Here is a 26701-nt window from a genome sequence, read left to right on the forward strand (position 1 = left end):
TTCTCCTTAAGAAACTAAAAATAGAGTTACCATATGATCCAGCAATCCCACTCCTGGGCATATATTTGGAGAAAACTCTTAATTCAAAAAGATACATGCACCCCAATGTTCACAGCAGCACTATTTACAATAGCCAAGACATGGAAGCAACCTAGATGTCTGTTGACAGATGAATGGATAAAGAAAATGTGGCATATACACACATACACAATGGAACACTATTCAGCCATATGAAAAATGCTACTTGCAGCAACATTGGGTGTATCTAGAGATTATCATATTAAGTGAAGTAAGCCAGAAAGAGAAAGACAAATACCACATATCACTCATATATGGAATCTTAAAAAAATGACCCAAATGAACTTATTTACAAAACAGAAACAGACTCACAGACATAGAAAACAAACTTATGTATGGTTACGGGGGGGGGGGGGATGAGGGGAGGGATAAATTGGGAGTTTGGGATTAGCTTTAAAAAAAAAAAAGGAGCTTGCAGTCACAGACGTTGAAAATGATAAAGCTGGGATTCAAACCTTGGTCCATCTTTGCTCTTCCTGCAACACTAAGGAGCGTAGAGGCTGCAATATCGACTTCTTGGCTTCAGAGCCTGGCTCCACAGGATGCTGAGCAAGTTCCTCTATCACTCTGAGTCTCTGTTTCTTCATTTGTGAAATGGGCCTGATTGCCACCACGTGGAATTGCTGCGGGGATTAAACGCTACAGGTGAATGTGCTTAGTGATTATCAAAGGACTGCAGAGCACGCGGGGACTTCTTTCTGCCCCAGCAGTAAGTGCTTTCGGAGTTCTAAGAGCAGACCTCACGCTTGGTTGAGCTGAAGGAAGGAAAGCCTGGGGGTGGAGGGAGAGGGTTTCTGCAGAAGGCAAAGCCCGAGTTCTTAGAGGAAGGGTGGTCAGGGAGAAGAGCTCCCAGGGAGGGGAGAGCAGTCACTGTTGCTCTGCCCCGGTGTCAGTGCCCAACAAGTGTGCAGCCCGGGGCCAGAGGCTGGGCTTGGTGGGCACACACCTGTTGGGCATGTGCGCTCGGGGAGGTCGGGCAGTAACTGGCCCTAGATGGAGGGCAAGCCCGGGCCTATGTTCCCCGCACCGCAGATGCCAGGAGCTCATTAAAGAGGAGGGAAAGAGCAATTACCTGCAAACTTCAGAAAGTAAAAGACCATGAGGAGCGGGGGCAGGAGAGTTAGTTCTCTACCTGGGGCAGGGGCATGGCAGTGTGCCTGGGAAGGCGGAGGGGATGAAAAGATGATGGAGACAGCTTCCGGGGTCACTGGCTGAGGTCAGGTCAGGGCCAGTGAATCAACTAGGGTGGCCCAGAAGGGCTGGGGAGAGCGGCTTAGGCTTGATGTGACCTTTCAAGGGGAGCCCTGCTGAGCTCTGGAGCAAGGCGGGGGCAGACCTCACAGGGCGGAAGTGCTGCTAGTGACTGAACCCGTGGGGCTTGAGCGGGGAGAAAGGAACACCAGGGCGGTGCTGTCAAATAGAAATATTATGCCAACCCCCTGTGTAATTTAAAATTGTCTCCTAGTCCATTAGAAACAGTAAAAAGAGGTGCAACTAACTCTGTTAATATGTTTAACCCAATATATCAGAAATATTTATCATTTCAACATGTAATATCAAGCAACGTAAACATCGCTGCCGAGATCACTCACATTTTTCTTGTGCTAAGTCGGGAGATCTGCGTGTATCTCACGCAGGCCATCCGGATTCAGACCAGCCGCATTCCGGGTCACAGGTGGCTTGCGGCTGCCGTATGGGACAACGCAGGTCCAGCCCGAGAAAAAGTTTCGGTGAAGTTGACGGCAGATGTACCCCTTCCCAGGCTTCCACCTCGTCCCCTTTTGAGCACTGCCACCAGCTCGGGCCTCGGGCCGTGCTGTCCTGTGACCGCGGGGCGCGAGCAGGGAAGGGCCCGGCCGGCCCCCGCTCTGCTCTGCGGAGCCCTGGCCTGGGCTCCACTGCACGCCCCACGTCCAACATGAGCCTGGGCCTTCTCAGGGCTAGTCCAAGCGAAAGAAGCTGTTTTTAGAAAACTACCTTCTCCCTAAACCGAAGTGTTCCCGTCTTCCGAGGGCCGGGTGGACGGAGGAAGTGCGTGCTGAGCCCGTGGTAGCTGCTCTCCCGCGGTCAACTCTCGCGTGAAGACGGCATTAGAAATTTAATCCGGGAGCTACAGCTGAGGGCAGGAGCGGTTGAATTTGAAACAGGAGCTTCTTGTTACAGGTACCCAGGTGTCACGGATAAGTTTTCCTCTGCTTTCTAGCGTCTTCTCTTAGCTGCTGCATCTCCTTGATTCGGGGGAAAAGGAAGTAGCTTCCAGACGGATTCTTTCATTTTACCTGGGATATGCGTGTGCTGTGAGGGTGTGAAACAAATTTTGGTGCTAGACAACCCTGGATTTGAGTTTCAACCTTACAACCCTGAGAGAGTTGGGTCATCTTCCTGCCTCTCAGTTTCCCTGTCTGTGAAGTGGGAACAGGAATACATATGATTTGAGGATTTATTCAAAGGATAAAATGGGAGAATGTGTGTGAAGCTCACCTGGGACATGCGAGCTCAAGAGAAGGGAAATGATTTATGGGTTCTGATTACCGTCATGACCATTATTATTCATGGAGCAGGGCCTGGGTTGTGTTGAATTTGTGGTTTGGGTCAGGAGAAGGAAAATGGGGAAAGGAGAGGCACACAGGGATGTCTCCTTACCAAAGCAAGTCTGAAAGGGGGTCTCTGAGGGATGAAGGTGGAGCCAGATAGGTAGGGCCTGAGCTGCGGAGGCCCAGAGGGCCTGTCCAGGACCAGTGGGCACGCAGCTCTCCAGCCATAACTGTGAACTCTGTCTGGGGGTCATGTTCTTTCCCACAGGTTTCCAGCTCCACCTCCCATGTCCAGAGTTACCCAAACATTTTCCAAACCAGTCTGACCCCTTTCTAATGTGTTCCAGATGCATCTGCAAGAAATTGGAGAAATACAGAGCCAAGTGGGAAGTTGCACATTGACACCACCATGCTGAGCCCCAAAGATTTTGCCCCATGAGTGCCCAGTTCCAGGGGATGAGTTGCCTTCATTCCTCCTCCTCCCTCATCTACCTCTGAAGGCATCTTCCACAGCCCCTTCCCAAGGGCAGAATTTAGCGTGTGTGTAGGTTCTTGGTGAGGGAGGGGGTTTGTCTCAGGAATGTACAGTGACACTCATACCCATCAGGAGGGCTTTGGTTTACTTAATTTTTGAATATTTATTGAGCACCTACTATGATTTGCTTTGTGTATTCTTTTTTTTAATTGAAATAAAACTGACATATAATATTGTATTCACTTGAAGTGTACTGTGTATTTTCTTAATGATTAAATATTTATAATAACAGTTTTGATCTCACAAACTCCCTGAAAAGGTCTAAGGGACCTCCCAGGAGGGAGTCCAGGGATCACACTTTGGGAACTACTTCTCTAAAGGAAAACTGCATGGGGCCATAAGAGCTTAAAACAAGGCAACCCGACCCAGGTTAGGGGACAGAAGACTAGATTAAAAAGGAGGACATTCGAAGATGTTTAAGATGTGGGCAAAGTATGTATAAAGGCCCAGTGGTGAGGGAGAGCATGGTACCCTAGAGGAACTAGAAGAAGCACTGATGAATCCTCTGCCTGGGGCATACTGGGGCAGCTGCAAGTCTTCCCACCCCTTAAATTTGTGCCACTAAAAATTTATTGAGATGCTGTGACATGTCAAGTACAGAGCTCATCTCTTCCCTCTTGGAGCTGACGGTCTGGAAGACGTCAGACGGGGAAGTTGGGTTTGACAAGTGTGCAGGCAGGAGGGGCACAAATGTCAGATTTGGAAGGCCAAGGTGGCGAGGAGGTTTCAGTTCAGTCTGGAATGGTGAGTAGGGGTGATCCAGGCAAGGGGAGTGATGTGTGTACCAAGCTGAAGGACAGGAAGGCTCAAAGGTCTGGAAGCAAGAGACAGCACAGGCTTTGGCGGGCATGGGAAGGGTGTGTCATGGGGCAGGGGGAGGCTGGGAAGGGCGATCACCATCCACTGCAGAGTGTGGACCAGACCAGTTGGCTCTGAGCTCTAAACCCAGTGTGGTTTCTTGTTGAGATCACAGGCTGGATTCTAAGCCATGACTCCGTATCTTGTGGGCAGGTCACTTCACCTCTTTGGGCCACCTTAGAGAGGCTATACTGGTTGGAGTTTAAGAACACAGACACTGGAGTCTATCTGCCTGGGCTCAGATCCCAGCTCTGCTATAAACTACCTGTGTATCCTTGGATCAGTCACTCAATCTCTCTGTGACTCAGCTTCCTCCTCTCTATAATAGGAATAATACTAGTACCTACCACATACGATTATTGTAGGGAATCAATGAGTTACATGTACAGTTATAGGACTGAAGTATTATTATTGACCAACTCCTCACCCCAAGAAGGATGCTCATCCCAACTTACCCACTTCAGATGATGCTGTAGGAGGCATGGGGTCTTACCATTTGCAGCAGCCCTGGAGGTTTATCTGGCTCAAAGTCCCATGTGATTCAGGTGACCGCCAGTGTCCCTGTCCACCTGAGCATCCTGGACAAGTGGCTACTCAGGCTATGCTCATGCACGCCCTATGATTCTTGGTGAAGAAACCAGGGGGGAAAAGATAAAAGTCAGGAAAGTGCAAATCTAACATCTGTACCCCTTTCTTCCACTTTAGGGAAAGTGATGCAAGCATGTTTCAACTGATAAAGAGAAGACCTTCCTACAGTTCTCGACTCTCTTTGTTCTCTAAAGTACACTGCTGAGCAAGAGCCTGAGCAGCTCAGCAACGGGAATGGAATAAACTGGAAGGCCAGCCATAACACAGTCCAGCTTCAAAAAAGGGAAACACCACCAGATGGAAGGTAAGTAACGCAGATGCGGTGGTCAAGCTCAGTTGCTCTAAATGATTCTGGTCCTGTAGCTTCAGAGCACACAGCTGACACTGACGGTGCAGAGGGCTGACCCCTCCTAACTCCGCCTGCCACTGGGCTGAGGCCCAGGATGGACTTAGCCTTTCCAAATCCAGTAAAACTTGCTTCTGTGGGATTTGCAAAAGGGGGCCCCTTGCCAGACTTTTGGCCATGTTGCTCACCCAACTCACTTTTCCCTGAGCAGGTTTGGCCAACTTGTGGAATGAGGGGCCAGGCCTCTTCTTACTGGCCTTCTGGGATGCTTTTAGTCCTCCATCTGCCCTGAGGATGCTGCTTCCTGCCTCCCTGCATAGAGTGACCCACCTTCCATGGCTTCTTTCCTTGGTCATCCCCACAGATTTATTTCCAAGGACCACCCTGCTATGTGGTGGGAAGAATGCCTACTGTGCTTTCCTGAGGCCTGTTTCACTACAACACTGAGCACAGGTGCAGACAGAACAGCTTGGCAAAGAAGAAGGTTGGGCGTCTGGAGCTGGATTGCATAAGTTTGAATCCTGCCTTCATCAGTTAACAGCTTAGCAATTGGGGTGAGTGACCTACCCAGAATATGCTCATCTGAAAAGTGGGACAGTACGACCTACCCAGTGGGTCGTTAAGAAGGTTAAAAGCAACTGGAATAGTAGGTCCTCAATAGATATTTGCAAGGGCTGCTGCTTGTCAGGCAGCGTGCTCAACCCACTGTGTATGTCAGGGTCTCACAGAGGCTCGTAATAGCCTGATGAGGGCGCCACTGCAGTTGTTCCCATTTGTAGGTGTCAGGTCAATTGCCTAAGGTCACAGAGCCAGGAAGGTCCATATCCAACTCCAAATGATTCCAAAGCCCATGCTCTCAAGTGGTTTCCATGTTGCCTTCAGCAATAAATGGTTCCCAGTCCTCACATTGCTACTTTCTGGCTGGGGGCCCTTGGTTAAGCTGGGTCCTTCATCTGAGCCCCAGTTTCCTCTATTAAAAGATAATACAAAGCCTGAGATGTGCAGTGGAGAAGAATGTGACCATGAGGTTGGACTTCCGCTGAGACCTGGGCGTGGCTCTCCTGCTCATTCTTGGAGAAACTTTGACCAAGTCATTTCACTGTTCTCCGCCTCTGTCTCCTCCACCTGTAAGAATGAAATAATTTGCCTTGATGGCTTCTGAGGCTCCTCCTTTATTGGATACTCTGGGCTGCTTCTAGGGAAGCTGAAAGCGGCAGAGCACACAAGGATCAGACCTTACAAGGCAGCCAGGGGCCTCCACCCCTGGGCTTGCTGGAAGTTGGCACTGGAATCACAGGATGAGCCTTCTCTGGAAGCTGTACCTGACTGAGGGGCCTTTCAAGTGTTGAAGAGTGAGGGCACCAGAATTCAGCCCGCCTGGGACTGAGTCCTGGCTTTGTCTCTTACTTGCTGTGTATGCAACCTTGTTGGATGAGTCTCTTACTCTAAACTTGTTTCCCCATCGTTAAAATGGGGGTAGTAAAGCCTCCTTCATAGAACGGCTGAGGGAAATGAGGTCCTTTGTGTAATGTGCATATCACTGATCGCAAGTACAGCATGTAAGGTGCTGACCATGGCCCTCTTCCTTGTGCCTGACCCAGTTTATGCCCTAGTCTCCTTGAGGGCAGGTACCTGTCTACCATAACCTGTACCCCCAGGGCCTAGCACAGCAACTGCCCGCGCTCATCACTTGCCTCTGACACAGGGAATAAGGTCCCTCCTGTTACAGCTGAGGAGTCTGAGGCCCAGAGAGGGGACAGCCTGTGCCCAAACAGCCAGCTGTTGGAGAAAGCAGTACAGGAACCCCAGCTTCGGGATTTGAGCCAATGGTGCATCCACAGCAGTGCACAAAACCTTGAATTTTGTCAAGACAGTCACCTGAAGGTTTTGCTGGTCCTTGAAATGTCATCGCTTAGTGCTGTGGAGTCAGGGTTGGGGACAGAATGCCTTTGGGTCTTCCCTGGACCTTGGGAGCTGGTAAACACTTCTATAAAACTGATTTTGGGAGGTCCTCACAGCCTGGAAGTATACAGAGGGGGACTCTGGGGGTACAAACTGGGTAATTTTATGCTTGCACATTTATAGGACGGGGCTTGCCAAGGAGATGCGGAGCTGGTGCCAGTGTCGCCTGAGAGGTGACCTTGCTAATAGTTTTTCAGTGACTCAAGCAAGTCCAAAAGCTCGCAGAAGTCCATGAGCCCTCCTGTCTACCTAACCACCCTGGCATTTCCAAGCTAAGCACTCCTGCTGAAAGCAGGAGGTGGGTTTTCACAGGTCCAGAGTTGCTTCAAGTTGAGCAGGAAACATTTTTCATGAGCCCTGTATTATGAGGTGTGGTGACCTCTTGTAATGAAAACTGGTCCTCCCGCTAGGAACCTTGCTTCACTCCAAAGGACAGCAGGCAGTGATGGACGTGTGTGACTTGGGGAGATAATGGGACTAAAAAGATGATCATAAATGTTTGTCAGATGGCCAAATGGATGTGCAGAGAGCACCCCTCTGGTTTGGAGGGGTGGAGGTGCTGGAAGCCGGAGCAGCCCCTGGCCTGTGGGCAGAGAAGCGGCAGACTCACTAGTAGTTACCTTCAGGGTGAGTCTTTTGAAATACATAGTCTCAGAGAGCGGGCTTCTAAGGTTTCCTGTCTCCATCCCCACCCTCTCCCCTGAGTTCCAGACTCTTAGATCCAACTCCCTATTTGACATTTTTTTCTTGGGCGTCTTAAGGAGACGTTCTCTACTTTACCCAACTCCTGTGCAAACTGTAACTCCCAGTCCTCTCTGTCCCGGCAATGGTATCACCAACTGTCTAGTTTAAGCCAGACATCCAGTCCCCACCCTAACTTTTCCTTTTCCCCACATCCAATGCAGCACTAAGTTCTGTGTAAGTTCTGTGGGCTTCACCTCCAAAGTATATGTTGACTCTACCCAGGATATGCATTTGCACACCACTACTTTGGTCTGAGCATCTTCATCTCTCTCCCAGGCTCTGGAAGAGTCAGCCACCCTCTGCTTCCAGTCTTGTTCCTGTGGGGTCAGAGTGAACAGGTCCTGTCTGTCTTATCTCATCAGCCTCCCCTCCTTCCATGCCCATTTGCCCCAGCAAAGGCTGGTTTTCTGAATCTTCCTGCCTCAGGATCTTTGCACTTGCTATTTCTATTGCATGCAATTGTCTTTCCTCATGGCCCTTCACAAGCTATGGTTTATAGCTTGGGGGCCTTGGGGTCTCAATTCAAATCACATCTCTCTGGTGACGCCTTCCCTGACCCTGGCTGTCAGTGCCTCCCCTGCATCTCACCCCAATGGTGTCCTCTCCGTGTCTTGCTTAGTCTGTAATCACTTTATTTTCCTGTTTAGTCTGCCTTCTAGAACAGCAAGCCTTTTCAGTAAAGGGCCAGAGAGAAAATATTGTAAGCTCTGTGGCCATATGGTTTCTGTCACAAGGAGTCAACTCTGCCACCTCAGGGTGAAAGAGTGCAGTTAGACGATACGGAAGTAAATGGACGTGGCTGTGCTCCAACACTTTGTCTACGACACTGAGATTTGAAATTTATATAATTTTCACGTGTCATGAAATATTCTCCTTTTGATTTAAAAAAATCTTCAAAAATTACAAAAACTATTCTTAGCTCCTGGATCTTACAGAAACATGCAGTGGTACAGATCTGGCCTGCAGGTTTAGTTTGCCAACCTCTGTTTTAGAATGTAGGCTCCGTGAGGCCAGGGTCCTGTCTGTCTTGTCCATCACAGTATCCCAGCAGTGTAACAGTTCTTGGCACGCAAAAGTTGCTCACTAAATATATGGGAATAAATGAAGGAAGAGCAGGCTTTATCTGGAGTGAAGTAGACATACCTCAAACGTGGGACCATCATGTTTCTGAAAACAAGGAGTAAAGGAACAAGGATGAAAAAGAAGGACAATCACGAGACAGGCATCTGAAGACCTGGCAACAGGAATCTCTGGCCATCAAGTCCACCCTTCTGCCTCTGGCCTAGACAACAGCCGATCATCCATGATCTGTACTTTGTAGGCCCAGAGATTCCTCCAAATCAAGCAAGAAGCCATTGAGCCCTGTGAACAATCCTCTGAACTCAGCCAGGCTGTTAGAATTCTAACCCATGGAAATGTCATGGAAATTTTGTCCTGGCACAGGGAGTTTTACCATCTGAATAAATTAATATTTATGTGCTTGTATGAGGGAAGTTATTCTTGATCTTTAAAAATGAGAATCAATCTTTCAACCCAACCCGGCATGTGTACCTTTTAGTTCTCACCTTGCCCAATGACTCAGAATAAATATTTCTCTGGTTTGTTTTCTAATAGCATTTGTCCCCCCTGCCATAGCTTTGAGATAATACCTTTCCTTAATAACACTCTCCGAGAGAAAATATTTGGCTCTCTCCTCCATAATTTTTGATGCAACCTGTTTATTGCCTTGTGGTCATCCCACTGGCGGTCATTTGATGCTTTGGATGGCCAAACGAGGCCCCGTTTGGGCTGTGTCTCTGGACACCAGTAGAAACATTTGGAAAGTTTAAAGAAAACTCACAGAGTTGGTTGCACTGGGGAAAAAATAACTATAACTATAACTATAAAAATAACCTCATATTAAAATCCTGAATGAGTTAAAGATTTAAACAAGGAGAAAAGGCGGATAAACATTTAAACCATAAAATTTTGGGGATATGAATGTCTCTAAACATGTTACTGAAGGCAGAAACAGAAATATAAAGACAACATCTGTGAGCGTGGTAAGAACTGACTGAATACTGGATAACGGAGTGAATGCAGAGATGCATACCAAGGATGTGAGAGTGTTTTGAGCAGCCAAACATTGAAGACCTTCTCCATGCTCATTAGTGGTGTTGCTTAAATCTATCTACAGTCTAGGTTGCCAAATGTCCAGTAGGGTAACCAATCACCTAACAGCTGGTTGACTAAACTGATATGAATTCAGTCCCAATGATGCCTTAGGGGAGGGGTGTATGCTGTGTTTCTGTTCCATCAAGTGTCCATGCCAGGGACACTGTTGTTACTTCCTTACTGAATTGGAGCCTAAGCATATGAAATACTTTCTATGTTAAAGGGTTAAATGTATTTACGATCACCCACTTCTGGACTTTTGAAGTGTAAATGTGCCTTTCTTCCAGCCTCCTCTGGGGTCAAGACTTTGTAGAAAATACTGTCCTCTATTTTAGCAGCACCGCATACACATGTAAGCTAGACTTCAGTCCTGGAGTTAACGCCACTATCAAAAACCTTGGAGAATAACATTCCTGCTTGAGGCAATCTAATTAAACTTCTGTCAACTTGAAGTGGCCCCCAATGGACAGATCAAACCTATTTTTAGGTTCCAAGTGTTATAAGAAGAAATATTTAATTAGAATGGGGGATGTTTAAAATAGCTTTCTCTCTTAACATCGGTGCCTGCTGGCTTGTTTTCCCTGATGTCATTAATCACCAGTGAATGGATGTCAGAATTCACAGCTTTAACTCCTGTCCAAATCTGCCTTCTTTGGGTAGTTTGTCCCATAACTCAAAATGCCACGTCTTTCCAGATTTTGACACTTTTTCTGCAAGCCAGTGGCACTGAGAGCTTTAGACTATTGAATTTTGAGCATTTCTTCAGAATAAGAGCTCCAAGCAGCGTATTTCTCCATGGAGTGCTGTGGTTCTTGGCATCAGTGGAGAGATGGTCATGCTCAGACTGAGGAGGCAGAGAATGTTCCATGGTCCTGTGACCAAGAAGGACTGGATGCTGCCTTGGGACCTATGTGAAGAACTGAGCTATGCACAACGTGATGGAAGGGAGATGACAACTCGAGTTCCATTAGAGCTCAAAACTTACTTGGGGCATTCCTTTATAATTTTTCTGGATTAACAAGTTAAAGTCTACTTTAGAAAGTGGCAAATTAGGTTTACTCTGCTATCCAGAAAGTTATAGAAATTAGACTTTATTTTTTAAAAATTCACATGAGTACTCAATAAAGGCAGGTAAGTGCTTTAAGTGTTTTTAACTCACCTAGTCACTACGACAGCCCTTTGAGGTTGGTAGTTTTATTATTCCCATTTGACAGATGAGGAAACCAAGGCACAGAGAGGATGAATAACTTTCCCAAAGCCACTCCCTAGTGGGTGGCAGAACCAGGATTAAAACACGGTCAGTCTGGTTCTGGAGTTGGGTGCTTAGCCGTGTCTTCTGTTTTATTACTTTGTGATTAATATGGAGTTTCTTTATTCCTGGTAAATTTTAAGTGGTGTATGCCTCCTACAACTTCACTTTTCGGCTTCCTACAAATTGTTGTCCTTCTTCTAAACTCAAAGACTGTTAGAAAGTCATTATTTGTGAGAGGAAAAGGCACTTCTATATGGCACTTGCGGGAGCACAAATTATATCTGTTTGACCCTTTAGTCCAATGTCTCTACTTCTAGAAATGGATCTAAGGAAATAATCTAAGATGTACATAGAGAAATCTGTTTAAAGTTTGTCTATCTTGTTTCTAGTATCATCAGCCTCTAGAACAGTTTCTGGCACATAGACGACATTTGGCAAAAAATAAAAAACAAAGATATAAACAAAACATCAATGTCCACCCAGAGGATGAAATAACTTTATATCTATTGATAGTATGCTATATAAACATTAGACATCATGCTTGTAGAAGAAATTCCATTAATGGTAGCCTTTAAATAATCCATTAGTGAGTAAATCAAGCACCAAAGGATTAGGGACATTATTTTCTCAGATTCCTGCAGTCCAATAACAACCACTCCTAGCAGCAAAATGGTGTTTATAGTTTTTCAATTCATAAATCATTTATTCACTGTAAGAGCCATGTTTAAAATGTAAAATTCACATTTTACACTCTATTGTTTTCATGTGTGTTTATAGTTTTAAGCTATAATCTGGTCAAATTCATTTCAAAACATCATTAGTAGTTATCTGTGGTTGGCAAGTGGTGAATGGTTTTTAGTCTATCCTTTGGATTTGGAATGTTTCTCACCTTTTTTTTGCAATAAATCCATGTACTTTTGTAATCAGAAGAAATAAATACTTAAAATTTTAATCTTCTGTGGGGTCATAAGTATTTACAAAAGGAAGGAACAAAGATAACTAAGGATAGAAAAACAAGTGTTGATAGGAAAAATGCCAAAAAATTAATAGTGGTTGTATTTACCTGGTGGCGTTAAGATCAGCATTTCACTTCTTCTAATTTATCTATGTTTTTCAGTTATTTAATAATGAACATATATTATTTCGACACTATAACATTCATTCTTTTAATGAAAAAAGTAGAGTCTGAGTGCGGGAGTTTTAAAATTGGCTGCCACTGTTCAGGGAGTTTCATTCTGGTCTCCACATGTGACACCTCCCTCTCCTGCCCCCCTTGTCCTTATGACCCTGGGCCATCTTGCTGACCAGTTGGGGACCGTCATGCCTCCAGGGCCCTGGTACATAGTAGATGTTCATAGGTTTGTTTAATGACTGAACTAAATAGCTGTGGAGTAAATTGTTAATTTAGTATTTAAAACCGTGTTATGTTTGCTTTATAAGGCTTGGTTTTCCCACAGTGTCACTCACCTCAAATAATCCCTCATCTCCAGCGTTGGTCATCCATTTCCTGGTGGATTTCGGGTCATTGTGCATTCTGTCCTCTTCAGGCACCAAGGGTGTCCGGAGAATCAGCAATCCCTGTGTAGAGAGCAGCCTTTGAGCCCCCTGAGGATGGAGACTTGCCTGGGAGGCATCACTGTTAGGCTCAGACCCCTACCTCCTGATGATGTTGAGCCATCTAGGCTGGAATTTTTTGGTAATGGGGTTGGGGGAACAGTTAAGGCTTAAGAACAGTCACGAAGCTCAGAATGGCCACTGGGGGTCAGTCTTATGCATGGGAGGTGCCATGGTCCCCAGCACCTCTCCTCCCCCAGTATCTTCCCAGTTCACAAACTGGTCACTGAGATTCTGCCACAAGAGATACATCTTTTTAGTTTAAGACTTCTGGCATGGCTAATATTTAAATATTGTCAAACATTTATATTTCAATGTGACTGAGGTTCTGAAAGCACATTGAGTAGGAAAGGGTTGGAAATGGCCCATGGCCTATTCTTTGCTAGGTTTTGTGTTAGGAGCTGTATATATGGGGTGATCATAGAATTTACCCTCCAAACTGGGATGCTTTTGAGAGTGAAAGGAGGTGCTAATTGGATGGATGGATTGCCAGGGCAACATGCAAAAGCTGGGAGTGTCTTGTATCAACAAGATTGCATGGTCTGCATGGCCTTCTTGCATATGGATATGTCTTGTTGTGCTTGTAGAAATGATAAATGATCCTGCTCATTTTATCGATGAGGAAGCTCAGAGAGGTCAAGAAACATGTCCAAAGGCCCTGGTTTCAAAGTCTGTGCTCTGCTATCCCCTTAAGGCTCAAGGTCAGTGGGCTCCTAAAGTCAACACGGTAGGTACATCACTGAGGGGAGAGGCCTTGAATGGGGTAAAATGAGGAACAACCCAATGGTACTTAAACTGCATGATTTTTCCAGGACCAACCCTGGGTGCAGTATGGAAGGTATCTAGGGTGAGGCTCATGGCTGAAAAAGTCCTCTGACCTACTGCCGTTTTGCCTCAAATGTGGCTCCTCACCCAGCATTAGGCCACGTGTGCAGGAACTGTGAGTCCCTCTCTTGGGCTGTGCGTGTGGCCTGCGTGGAGGCCAGAGCCCTGCTCCCTCTGTGTTATTTTACCCCCAGGCCCTTGCCTTTCTGTCTCATAGACTCTGTCAAGGGAGGGTCTCTCACACAGCTTGCGTGAGAGTTTAGGGTTTCTCTCACGTTGCCAGGTTTTGAAAATTTCCCTGGACTTTGCCTTATGAACGAGGGAAAGAGAGGAATTTGTTTCATGTCCTGGAAAGGCTTTTGTCACAGACAGCCACAGAGGATTTGAGGCACCCGTGCTTCATTCCACAGCCTGGGATTCCAGGGGAGGAACCAGCGTGCTCCGCGTTCATCTCATATGCTAGGCTAGGACTTTCCCTGAGCGGGGAGCGCACTTCCTCCCATGACAAGTTAGTAACCACCTCCCTACTTCCCCATACGAGGACTCCATCCCAAGTAAGTCCTACCAACAGAGCCATGTTCGTCTGGTGGATTCATTCCACAAGGAGTAGGAACGATCCTTTTCAATTTCCGTTTCTTCATGGCTATTCACATAACATTGGTCTTCATGCCTCGGCCTCCTCCCCCTGAAGTGGTCATCCGGGCTGGGCCTGAAATCTCACCTGGAGATTCTGGGGCATCCCAAGGGGATGCTCTGGCAAGAAGAGGCCTCCCTGCCACTCATCACCAAAGAGACAGTCATCGGCCCCTGACTGCACTAGACCATATGACAGCTCCCTGTGCACCTTCTGAGAAAGTCCAAAGCTCTCTCAGACACCTTGGTTCTTTCCCAGGGGCAACCTTTCTCAAGGTACCTCTAGACCTAAGCCCCTTCTTCTTTTGAATTTATTTTCTAAATGTATTGTCTCACCATCCTGCCTTTTCTCAGTGCCTCATTATGCTCTAGGTGAAACCAGGTGTGGGGCTCACCCATTTCCTTGATTTCCACCAAAAAACAAAACCAAACCCAAGTCTAGGTTCTGGGGAAGTGGCATCATTTTTAATCTCTCCAAATTTCTACGTACAAAAAGGACAGCTGGGTAGCAAGGCCTAAAACCAGTGGTCAAGATTTACCAAACATCTCAACTGCCTCCCCCCAAACCAAGGCGTTTCTACAAACTCCCAAACGGCAGGAGTAAGGACAAACCGTCAAGAACCACGAGACTCACCCGGAATCAGCGTCTATGCAGCAGAAGCAGAGGGAAGCAACAGGGCGTCTGAAGGGCATGAGAACAGGGGGACCTGAAAATGTCCCACAGGTCTCTCCTGGGCTGCACGACTGGCCAATTCAGGGTCAGTGGTTGAACCTGGCGGCAGGGCGTGCTCGCTGATCACACGTGAGGGCAGCGCTCTCAGCAAGGTGAAAAGGGGCAGGAGCAGCCGGGCCCGATGAACTCCAGGAACCAATCTGCTCAACAACGTCAATGGGCCCTTATTGTTTAGAGTGTTAATCCTAACTTCTGTTCCCCAACTTCTCGGGTCTGGAATTGCCCTCAGCCATTATGGTATGGTTCGGGTGAATTCTGCATAGCATTGCTGAAACATGCAGGCTCAAGACACAGTGGGTGGCTCTCAGGTAACTTTTGGCACTTGATTTTTATAAATCCAAATTCCTTCTGGAAGAGAATACTGGCCAGATGAAGTTCACTCAGTTCCACAAACAACATCAGGACTCCTGTCACTACAGTTCTTGCTACAACACACTCGTCTCCCTTGGCTTTCTACTAATTTAAAATAATTAATGTTTTTATTTAAAAATTCATCCCACATTTGTAAAAAGGCTAAAAGGCATTTGCTTGATTTTTGAAATGATGATTGGGCATTTCCTCTTGCCCAGAGAACACCAGCCAAGTTCAAGTGCCACACAAGGTGCTATGGAGATGTTGCTGGTACTGCTCACCACTTTGGAAGAAATGAGTGCCCGTCCAGAAGGCTCGGGACAGTACACATGATGTCAAGGGTCCTCCTGGTGACTCTGGCTGTACCGTGTGCCCGGACCCCATGGAATGTGAACAGAACTGCTCTTTTTGAGAGAGGGCATGGATGCAATATTTTCCATTCTTTCCACCGTATGTGAGTGTGTGGTAGGAGGAAGATTTTGATATGCAGAATCCCACCACGTCCTCAGAGAAACAGATGTACCATATGATTTTGAGTGTGGCACCCAGGATTTGGGTCTAGTTCAAGCACACAGCTCATAAAAGCCCAGACAATAAAAAGTGAAGATGTAAAAGATAAAAGGGTTGCTTTCAGATGCCATAAAATATTGTTTAAAACCATTCTTAACCATAGCATTCTAACCTTTACATTTCCATTTTTATGCATGGAAGAAAGGACTGTTCAGTATTTGTACTAACCAAGCCTCAGGAAATGAGCATCTTCTGACCATTAAAAGCAGGTTCTACTAGTTCGGTCACGGCATCTGAATCACTCTCCTTGTGGTGCTGGGCTTCTTGCCGTCATACGTTGGAATGCATTCATTTCCTTGTGCTCAGGACCCTGCTAATGCTTTAATTCCTGTACGTAAATCCTGTGGGAGAAAGCAATACTGCATCTGAATTTCTGAAAAAATTATAGGCAAGTTTTTTTTTTTTTAATAACTTGAGAGGTCTTCTGTAACTGATTGAAAATAGCAACAATTGTGGAGACCTCTTGAATATAATTATGGTTAGACTTGAAACTCTAAACATTTAGCTAATGCTATTTTCTAGGTATCATTTAAATTAATAGCAAAATAATAATGAAACAAACAATAGCTTACAAAAATTAAACATTCTGTATGGATGAAACCCTACGCTCTTTGAATCTTCCCAGCATGTCTGGGGCAGGCACTGATGCGCAGCTCCATTCTGCAGGTACCTTGCCCGAGGTCAAACACTGCCAGAGTTAAATTCCAAATCTGTCTGGCTCAAAAGCTCAGTTTCTTAATCACTTTTGATGTACTGTATTTTGCCCACTTAAAATTTTTATGAAAAGCAAAATAAAGTTTCTTAAGACCAGAAACTGTGTTTAAAATATAAAACCGTCCTCCTTTCGACCCTGAAGTTGGGGGACCACATTGTTCCCTGTGTGAAGGCCGTGTGGTCACAAGAAGTAGTTCAGTCACCTAGGTTTTAGTTTAGCAAAGCTCTGCAGGATCTGTGTATGTTCTTGGCACGTAGGCTCATTGTCTGGCACAAAAATAGCAATTGATAAGTATTTGCTGAGTGAACAGCTGTACTCTCCTCCCTCCCAAGGAAGTAACAGACTGCAGGTTTCTCCCCCAGTATATCAGTGAGCCCTCTGGAACTGGAAGGGAGGAACTGGACAGAATGTCATGGCTTGAAGGAGAAACAGCAGCTTCCCGTCAGCAGCTTGACTATCTTTTTGGCCTTATCAGCCCAATAAGAGAAAGAAAAGGAGTTTTGTAACCCAGTGGACCTCGACCAATGTGCAGTTCCCACTCTAAAACTAAAAGGGCGTTTAGAGTCTTTTCAAGTTCGTGTCTAATTTTCTCCTGAATTTGAAGTCCTGAAGTCTGCTTTCCTTATTGAAAAATCTCCTGGTATAAAAAGAGAGGCAACAAACTCACTAAATAAGATAAGTAGATAAATGCAGAGGATATTAGATGGTGAAGAATATTAAGCAAAATGAAAGCAGGGACCAGCGACTGGTTGTATGGAGGGGGAATGCAATTTCACATCAGAGAATGAGAGGGGGATTCACTAATAAAGTGAAGTGGGTGAGGCAGTGAGCCAGGGGCTATGTAATGCAGAGTGTCCCAGACAGAGGCCAAGGCCCTGAGGTGGGAGCGTGTATAGCACGGCTGAAAATCATTGATGAGGCCCTGTGGCTGGGTCAGAGTGAGCCTGGGAAGCCCAAGAGGAGGTGATGTCAGGGAGGTAATGGGCCACCATCAGGTCACGGAGGGCCCTGTGGGCCATGGCAAGGATACTGGTTTTGGCTCTGCATGAGATGGGAGGGTTTTGAGCAGAGGAGGGCTAAGGTTTGACTTGGAGTTTGACGGAATCACTCTGGCCGCTCTGTTAACATCAAACTGAAGGAGGATAAAGGTGAAAGTATGAGAGAGCAGTTAGGAGGCCAGCAGGTGAGGGATGATGGTGACTTGGAAGATGATGAGAAGCGTCTGGATTCCAGATAAACTTTGAAAGTCGAGCTGAAGGCTCTGCTGGTGGCTCAGATGTGGGGCAGGAGAAGGAAGCCCCTTGGAATGGTGCTCCCTCCTTTCCAGTTTGGGCCTGTTATACGCGGAGGCGGGTGGCATAGAGACAGATGCCTACCCATTTTCACGAACCCTGTAACCAACGGACTGACTCAATCTTCCTTTCTGAAACCATTTCCAAGTTTAGTACTGTTTGTAGCTTTTATTGAGCATGCAGCCTTCTATCAGCAAGTCACAGATGGTCAGCTTGGAGGCAATTTTGAGATCAAATAAGCCAGTGTGTCCCATGGTGTCAGGAGGTCCCTGGTGCCCAGCCAAGGGATTTCAGATGGTACACAGTAATGGATATCACCACAGGACATTTGGAGAAAGCAGTTTCCTTCTCAATCCTATTTCCATTGTATACCAAGGAGCAACCTCAGCTTGGCAGTAAATCTCAAGTGCTTCTCAAACACCTCTTTTTAACTAAGAGAGACCAGGCCTTGGGCTCAGAGATATAGCAGGCAACAGACTCTCACTAGAATTTAATACCATGGTTTTTAATCCACTAAGTGTATTTCTTTTTCCCCAAAGCATATTTATTTGTGGACTTGTATTTATGTATTTTTTGGACTCACATTAGTATAGGACACCAGATGACTCTAACGTTTGACGCAAATAATTCCTAAAAGCATTAGGATAATTGCAGATACTCTCTTGTGTGTTTAATTTTAAAAAGTATCTATTGATGTGTACATGCATGCAGAAAAGCACTCAAGGATACAGCTTGATGATTTTTTCAAAAAATGAGCACACACATGTAATCACTGCTTAGATTAAGACATAAAGTAGCAAAAGTATCTCAGAAGTCCCCATCTCTGCCTCTCTCCCACCCAACCCCCAACAAAGGAGACCACTATCTTGATTTCTAATACCTTAGATAAGCTTTGCCAATTAAAAAATTTGTGTAACTGAAATTATTCAGTATAAATTCTCCTATGTTTGACTTCTTTTGTGTCATATTACATTTCAGAGTTTCCTTTGTGTGACTTATTTTAGTACTATGTCCTCAAGGTCTATCCACGTTGTTGCAAATGGGAAGACTTTTTTTTTTTAAGACTGAATGGTATTTCATTGTAAATATATGCCACATTTTCTTTGTCCATTCATCCATCGATAGACACTTAGGTTGTTTTCATATCTTGGCTATTAGCCTCCACATTCTTGTGTCACTGTACTTTAGTTCTACACATAGTTCACATAGCACAATATGTTTATTATTATTATTTTATGCAGTTAATATTTATTTGGTTTTATCCACATATTGGTACTTCCTATTGTTTTCATTCTTTTCTATATTTCCATGCTTTCATTTGATCTCATTTTCTTCTGCCCTGAAGAATTTTCTGCAGTATTTCTTTTCATGCATTTCTGTTGAATATGAATTCTCTCAAGTTTTATTTGTTTGAAAATGTCTTTATTTCATGTACATTTCGAAGGATGTTTTCAATAAGCTTAGAGTTCTAAGTTGACAATTCTTTGCTTTCAGCACATTGAAGATGTCATCTCATTGCTCCTTGGCTTCCATCACTGTTGTTGAAAAGTAAGCTTCCCTCATTACTGTTGTTCTTTTGGAGGTAATATGTTTCTTTTCTTTGGCTGATTTCAAGATATTTTTGTCTTTGTCTGTAAGTAGTTTTCCTATGATGTGCCTAGTTGTGGTTTTCTTTATCCTGTTTGAAATGTAAAGATTTAAAAATCTTTAGCCTGATGTTTTGGCAAGCTTGGGAAAAATTTCAGCTAGTATCTAGTCAAGTATCACGGCTGCTCAATATTCTCGTTTCTCCTTTAGGATCTTCAAATACATACATGCTAAAAATTTTCACCAAGTCTTACAGCTTTTGTGCATTAACTATACATTTTTTTCTTTCCATTCTCAGTCTGAATATTTTCTGCTGTCATATATTCCAGTTTACAAATTCTCTTTTCTGCATTGTCTAATCTGCCATAAACCCCATCTGTTGAATTCTTATTTTTGGTCACTGTATCTTTCAAGTCTAGAGTTCCATTTTTCATTTTACAAAGATTCTAGTTCTCTTGAAACTCTCCATCTTGTCATCTATTTTCTTGAACTTATTAATCATGGATAGTTTGAAGTCAGTATCTGATAACTCTGTTATTTTACTCACATATGGATCTGATATTTTTCTTTGTTTTTGGTTTTTTATTTACATCCCCTGGCATGCCTGGTAAATTTTGGTAAACATAATCTATGACAAATTATAAAGTCAAATTGAAGCTCTGGATTATGTTATCTTCTTCCAAGAAACTGCATTTTCTTTTGCTTCAGTAAGGCATGTCTAGTACTGGTAGATCATCTTGTTTCATCTGGGTTTGAACTGGCGAGAAATTGGGTTTTAGTCTTTGTGACGGTTGAGCTAATTTTCTTCACTCACTTTTAATGTGTAGCCCTTTCATGGTTCCAACTGGAAGTCTGCAGTGTTTACCTTCTCTTTGGTGGACCCCAAGCATCAATTTTTATCATGAGACTGACTGTTGACTTTTGAAGCCTCTGGGTCTTATGAAATTGACAAATCAGCAAATGCCTGGAGGGAAACTGCTTTAAATACTGGACTTATTTCAGTGTTCTTTCCTCGTCTCTTGGCTCTTCAGGTCCTCACTGCCTTAGTATCTCCCCAATGTCTTCAAACAGAAGTTCTTTGTTTTTATCTTTACATTTTATATATTTTATCCAGATTTCTAAGTTGTTCTTGGCAAAAGGGTTGGTCTGAAGCAAACTAGTATGTCATGACTAAAAGCAGGAGGCCATTGTACTGATTTTTGTCATTACTTTCTATTTTAAGACTAGTGATTCTGGCTTTCCTTTTATATTACTGAAATAATTCCCTTTCTAAGTAAATGTATTTATTATGAGAAATGTACAAGTTGTAGCAAAATGCAACAAACAGTATAATAAATACTTGTTTCCCTCCCCAGTGTGTGTAACCATATTCAAATAAAGAAGAGTTAACTCAAATGAAAGTAGTACGTAAAAAGCAGCACAGATGGTGCCTGGGGACGGTAAAAATGGTGGTGATGGGGGTCAAACAAGTTGTTTTATAGAGAGAGAAATGGAAACCCGCAAGAGTCATCGTCTTGCCTAAAATTACACATGGTAGAGCTGATATGATGATTCAGATTTCTTGGTTCCCAAGGTAATCCTTTATCTGCTCTAACACAGTTCCTAGGGCACATCTCCCTCCCTGATAGATTTTATTTCTGTAGCTTATTTTCCATTTTGACCTGAATTCTTCCATGTGTATCCTAAGCCTATTTTTATAATTGTCTTTAAGTTATTGGATTGTAAAAAAAGAAAGTATGTCTAGGACTAACCCATGTGGTGTGTGTGTGTGTGTGTGTGTGTGCGCGCGTGTGTGTGTGTGTGTGTGTGTGTATTTCAAATCCCCATCAGTTTTTACTAGCAGTTTCTATGTAATGTTTAAGCCTATGAGACGCAGGGTGATTGATCCTTCTAAATGTTCTGCTCCTTTTAAAACTGCGTGCAAAAGAATGACCAGTTCTGTGGAATTTATTGTTACTAAATCTCCTCTCCATTTGCTTAATTGTATTATTTGCCTGGGGGATGCTGTTTAAATGCGGAGCCAAGTCAGCTAAACGAAACACGATCCTGGTGCAAGAAAATAATGATGTGTCTCTTTTGCTAAATAACAGTCTCCCCCCTCATCTCCAGATGCTTGGAAACCACACCCTCATATTTTGGAGGCAAGGGAGGGTGGTGCCCAGCTTGGTCTTGGCTGTCAAGGGCATTGGCCGAGGAGTGGGCAGACCAGTGCAGTGGGAACTGGAGCTTGGAGATGGAGGGAGAACACACACAGAGGACACCGGGAGCAACTGGAGAGGCGGAATCACTGGCCTTCCCTCTGCTCCTGGGCTTTGGCCAGGCCTCACCCTGTGCCCACCCAAGCAGCTGCAAACCAAAGCTATTGGTTAGCCATTTAGTTGAGAAAACTTTCAAGGCTGGAGGGATCTTCGAGGAGATCATCTGCTTCCTTTTTATCTTAAACGATCACCTGGGCTCAGTACTTAAAATTTCTAGATTAGTGTTTTTCAATCATGGCATTATACAATCCTTCACAGAGTACCTTTCTCATTTTTCTGACCTTCCCTTTTGAGGCTCTCTGAGGTCAAATGAGAGCATGGGACGCAGCAAAGACCACTTGACCAGTATTTACTGAGTACCCACATGTGCCAGGCACTGGGGGCATGGCAGTGAAGGAAATTAGGAGGTCTGCCCTTGTTGAGTTGACATTCAGGGTCCCATGGGGTGATAAAACACAAATACATTGACTATACGGATGGCATTACAAATGGAAGGTGTTATGGCAAAAAATAAAATTGAGCTAAGGTGGGCTGGGTGGGGGTAGGGCGGTCAGGGAAGGGTCCCAGAAGAGGTGAAGGGGATGAACCTTGTGGTTTGGGGTGTAGGGAGAGGTTCTGAGTGGCTGCTACACTGGTGGTCTTGAATGCTAGTGGGTGTCAGAATTGTGGTAACAAGACTCCCAGGCCTCAGCCCCTGAGATGCTGACTCTTCAGGGCTAAAGCAGGGCCTGGCGATCTGCCTTCTAGAAAGCCCCTATGCAATTCTGACGCAAGGGCTGAAGACCAATTTAAAAATATCTGTATTACTTTGAACTTCTTGTACTTTGAAAACCTAAAAAAAGAATTATTCCAAGGACAAGAAATTTTCACATTCCAGAAAGGCTTTTCTTATAGACTGCCATCTTACTGGCAAATGCAGACCCCAGAGCAAGAAAGAGGAAATGGGCAATTATTAAGTGCCTGCTGTGTGCTGGGAGCATTCTCCACTTACTGCCTTATCCTATCCTCCTGACTCTGGGGCTGGGTGTCAAATAAGCTGGCGACTCACTGCTCTAAAGGAGTTGACTCCACCTTTAGTGCTCAGTTTCAGGTGTGGAGAAGCCAGTGTGTGGATCTGCTCGGTCTCCCTCCTACACCAGGGCTACTGCCTTCACCTCTCTGACCTCAGTTTTGGCCAAGGCTAACCGGACTCTTGGTGAAAATTTTTCTCAAGAAAAGTTCCTGGAATAACTCCTGGGTGTTAGGCATTTTGGAAAATGCTGATTTTCTGAATTAAGAGGGATATTGGAGATCACATAGCTGCCTAGGAGTAGGAAAAATGCGTTGTGTCTGCCACCATCCTTCCCCGTGCCTCTGGACTCACAGAAAGCATCGGTAATGGATGGTGGCGTCCTTTCTTGAAGAACATAAATGCATCCTCAGAGCCCTCTTCAACTCAGCGTGCTAGCTAATGGCTACGATTCATCCAATGTGGACCACAAAGAAGAAACCTATTTGCCATCTATTATATGAACCATTCCTTCTTAACACATCAGAAAGCCAGGGTCTGATGGGGTGATAGTTTATCAAAGACACACAGTTAGTTAGTTAGGAGCAGAGCTGGATCTCATACCAGACCATTGCCTTTTTTTTTTTTTTTTATGAATCTCATTCTTCAAACTCAGGTGTATAAGATAAACAGCTATAAACAACCATCAACCATGCTCAGCTTCTGAATCAAGCCATTTCTGCCTGGTAGCAGCAACATGGCATCAGGTTCCCTCTTTGGAGCTGTGCCAAATTCGGGGAGACAGCAGAGGGCCAAGGCATGGTGTCTGTATGGTCCCACCTTAGTCATGGCTCTCTCTGCTGGCATCCACTGGTGCTACCCCACCCCCTGGCTTTTGATCATCACCCTTCTGCTGGCATGCTGGTGCCCAAGTGCGTGTCCCTCATCCCGCCTGATCATGGGCCTGGATCCTTAGAGCTTGCTGCTAAGTCATTCCATATTCCTATCTGCAAGGTCCCTTCACACCCAATGCTTTCTCCTTCAACCACTGGCCCTGGGTCCTTGTTATTCTCTCAGAATGTGGGATATTTCTGTTTGTGTCTCTCTCTGGGATGGAGGGTATTCTGAGAGGTTGTCTTAGGCTTGATTTTCCCAGCCCACCAAGAAGATACCTTTTCTCTGGCGTCCTTTTATTTTTGGTTGGCCTCCACTCAGCACCTGTGGCTCAAGACTCATCTCTGCTCTGACCCTAGACATCAGCCTGGGGGATCTGAGGTCCCTTCCCCCTCTGCGGGCACTCAGCCTAACAGGGGTGGGGGAACTGGCACTGGGCCCCTTTCTAACAGTGCACTGATAGCCACGTACTCACGTGTCCACGTTCAGGCTTGCCATCCACCTCCTGGGACCTCTCCTCCTGTCTCAGGTGGGGAGCTTTGTCAACACAGATTCATCCATCTCGTCCACATCTGTTACTACCCAGGAGTCCTTCCCTCTCTCATCACCCCCGGCTGCAGAGAACTAAAGACAGATGTTTTCAGACTCCAAAAGGTTTATCTTGTCCTGAGGCAAAGAGCTCAAGGTGGACTGACTTAAATGGAGAAAAGGCCTAGGGGACAGTGGGGAGGAAAGAAAAAGAATAACACACTGGTTCAAAACATTATTTTCTCTCAACTCTCTGAGGCTATTGGGGGAAGGGATTCTGGGTTTACCTGTGCTTACTCATGGTCCAGCTCTTGAGAATAAAGTACCATTGTCTGCTCTTCCTCACCAGCTGATCCCAGTTCAGAAAAGTCGATGAAGGAGAATCTTCCTCATAAAAATCCCCTCCAGCATTACTGTTGCCCTTAGTGACCCCCAGGAGCAGACGTTGTTTCTCTGGGGAGTTGCTTTCGACTAGCAGTGACGTGTGGAAAATCTACTCTGGATAGCAAGTTTCCTGCCCTTAAGCTAGCATTCTGCCATCGTCCCATAGACCACACTGGGAAACAAATGTAATTCTTACAATTTGGTTCTCCTGACAGGAAAAATATGTCACTTGTGTCAATGAATAATATATGTTGCTGTACATTTTTAATAAAATGAACAAATTGTTTTGGAGTATTTGGAAGACTTCATTCTTCATTTGCTAGTTCATTTTGAAACCATTACAGTTCTGTGTATTACTCCCTACGAAGACGTGAAATTAACCATCATATTTTTTGCTGCGGTCTGAAAGTTGAACAAGTTAATGTTTCACCCAAATTAGCTTCTTTCCTTTCACATTTGCTCTATCATTAACCTTCCCCATTTGAGCCTGCAATAAAAATTACATCACGATCAAATTCAAGGAAAGGTTTTGTGTAAGCCATGCCTAACACAAATTTTTATTACTGAGCTAAAGGGGCAGGAGTCAGATTTATTTGGATAATTTGTTCACAATTTATGCTGAGACTATTTTAGACTCTTGAACACACCAACACATGCTCTTATGTCAACCCATTGCCATAGTGATGGGCACATCGACTACACCCTGAGAGCTGGGTTTTGCTGACGTCAGTAAGCTGAGATCTTCGAGCAGATCTTTTTGGCATGGCCAGTCTTTGCTATGAACTGTGAAAATTCATCTTCTTAATTTTGATTAAGCTGCTGGCCACACCAATTTGATTATTTCTACTTACTTACTGTAGAGTTAGTAGCAATGATACTAATGAAGGTTATCCTTTACATGCGACCAAGCCTTTGGATAAATTCTCTCTTTTGATCCTCAAACTCCCTATAGAGAACATAAATACCTTTCTATTTAAAAGAAAAGAATGCCAAAGCCCAGAGAGGGAAAACGGATCAGTGAGGGCCACACAGCTCATAAGTGGCCAGTTCCTCTGCCTTCTAGCTTTAAAACCTCCCCTCTTTGGATCATGCTGCTTCCTCTCCTGGTTTGATGGTCAACATTTGAGGGGTCCATATGAACCCCATAATCATTAGATAGCCTGAGTGTGTTTAAGTACCTAAGAGAAGAGTGTTTATGGAGTTTAGAATAGACTTAAGCATTCTGGTCCCGAATTTAGAGGCAATTTTACTTTTTTTTGAGGTTTTGGTCAAATCACTTGAGGCAAAATAGAACTTCTTTGCTCAAAGGAAACAGATTTTTTAAAGTCTTGTAAAGTAGACCCATAATGCTTTTTGGGACTCAAATAACTCTGGCCCAAAACGTTTAAATAAATTAAATGTAAGTGGATTAGAAACAGACAGATTGTCTTTCCATGAAATACACCGAGGCCAGACCCAGGAGGAGAAGCACTCAGAGAAACGTGTTTAGGGTTTCCATGGACTCCGGCATGCACACATCGTGGCCTCACTTCTCTTTCTGATAACAGAAGGGAGATGGAATCTGGTCATATTCCTGAGTCTGTTTCTTTGGGCTTTTCCAGTATGCATCTCTGAATGTGGTCATGTTTAACCCTTACTGTATTGAATGATGTTATCTCTGCCTTCAATGGGTAGCCATTTAATGAGGCATGAGGGGTGGGGTGATGGTGTTTCATTTGGCCGTGCCCATTATCTTTGATACTCCAACCTAAACGATGCATGTGTAACATCAATAACAGGGCAATGATGGGGAGGTTTTGGTGGGTTGTGGAATAAGTACAGTGGCTAAGAGCGTGGGATTTAGAGTTAAACAGACTGGGGTTAATCTCAACCTTCCCACTCACCTCTGTTACATAAGTAAGCTAGATAATCTTATCTAACCACAGTTTCCTCAGCTGTAAAATGGGAATAACCATGAAGTCTGCTATTATTAAATGGGGTGATCTCTGGCACATGTGTATTTAGCTGGTGTACGGCACATGGTGGGGCCCCGACAGTCAATGTCTTCATGGTGGATGGTCGTTGCTTTTACTCTTTTGCCTCCATAGCCCTTTGCTTCCGAGGGGAGCTCCTCTTCCCTTACCACATGGAGTCATGCTGGGATTGTCAGTTAGGGTGACCTTTCCTCAACAGAGAAGGGGGTGGGAAGATGGCCTAAGATAGACCAATAAATTGTCTTTCCTGGGATTCGACGCTGGAGCTGAGAGAGTCACGGACTGAAAGCAGGTGAAGTTTTAAG

The 26701-nt window shown here is 44.8% G+C and overlaps 1 long non-coding RNA gene across 1 annotated transcript in view; it reads right to left on the reverse strand.

The window, feature by feature from the left end:
- Nucleotides 1-26701, reverse strand: part of LOC105089782 (uncharacterized) — a 286658-nt gene that overhangs the window by 39339 nt on the left and 220618 nt on the right. Inside the window, exons 11-16 of the long non-coding RNA XR_010384838.1 lie at nt 23983-24223; nt 15946-16118; nt 12519-12629; nt 4499-6064; nt 1671-2965; nt 534-701 (exon numbers count right to left, since the gene is read on the reverse strand). This is a non-coding gene — a long non-coding RNA (uncharacterized LOC105089782). The remainder of the gene's footprint in view (nt 1-533; nt 702-1670; nt 2966-4498; nt 6065-12518; nt 12630-15945; nt 16119-23982; nt 24224-26701) is intronic.

This window comes from Camelus dromedarius, chromosome 17, assembly GCF_036321535.1.
Source record: "Camelus dromedarius isolate mCamDro1 chromosome 17, mCamDro1.pat, whole genome shotgun sequence".
NCBI classification, from domain to species: domain Eukaryota; kingdom Metazoa; phylum Chordata; class Mammalia; order Artiodactyla; family Camelidae; genus Camelus; species Camelus dromedarius.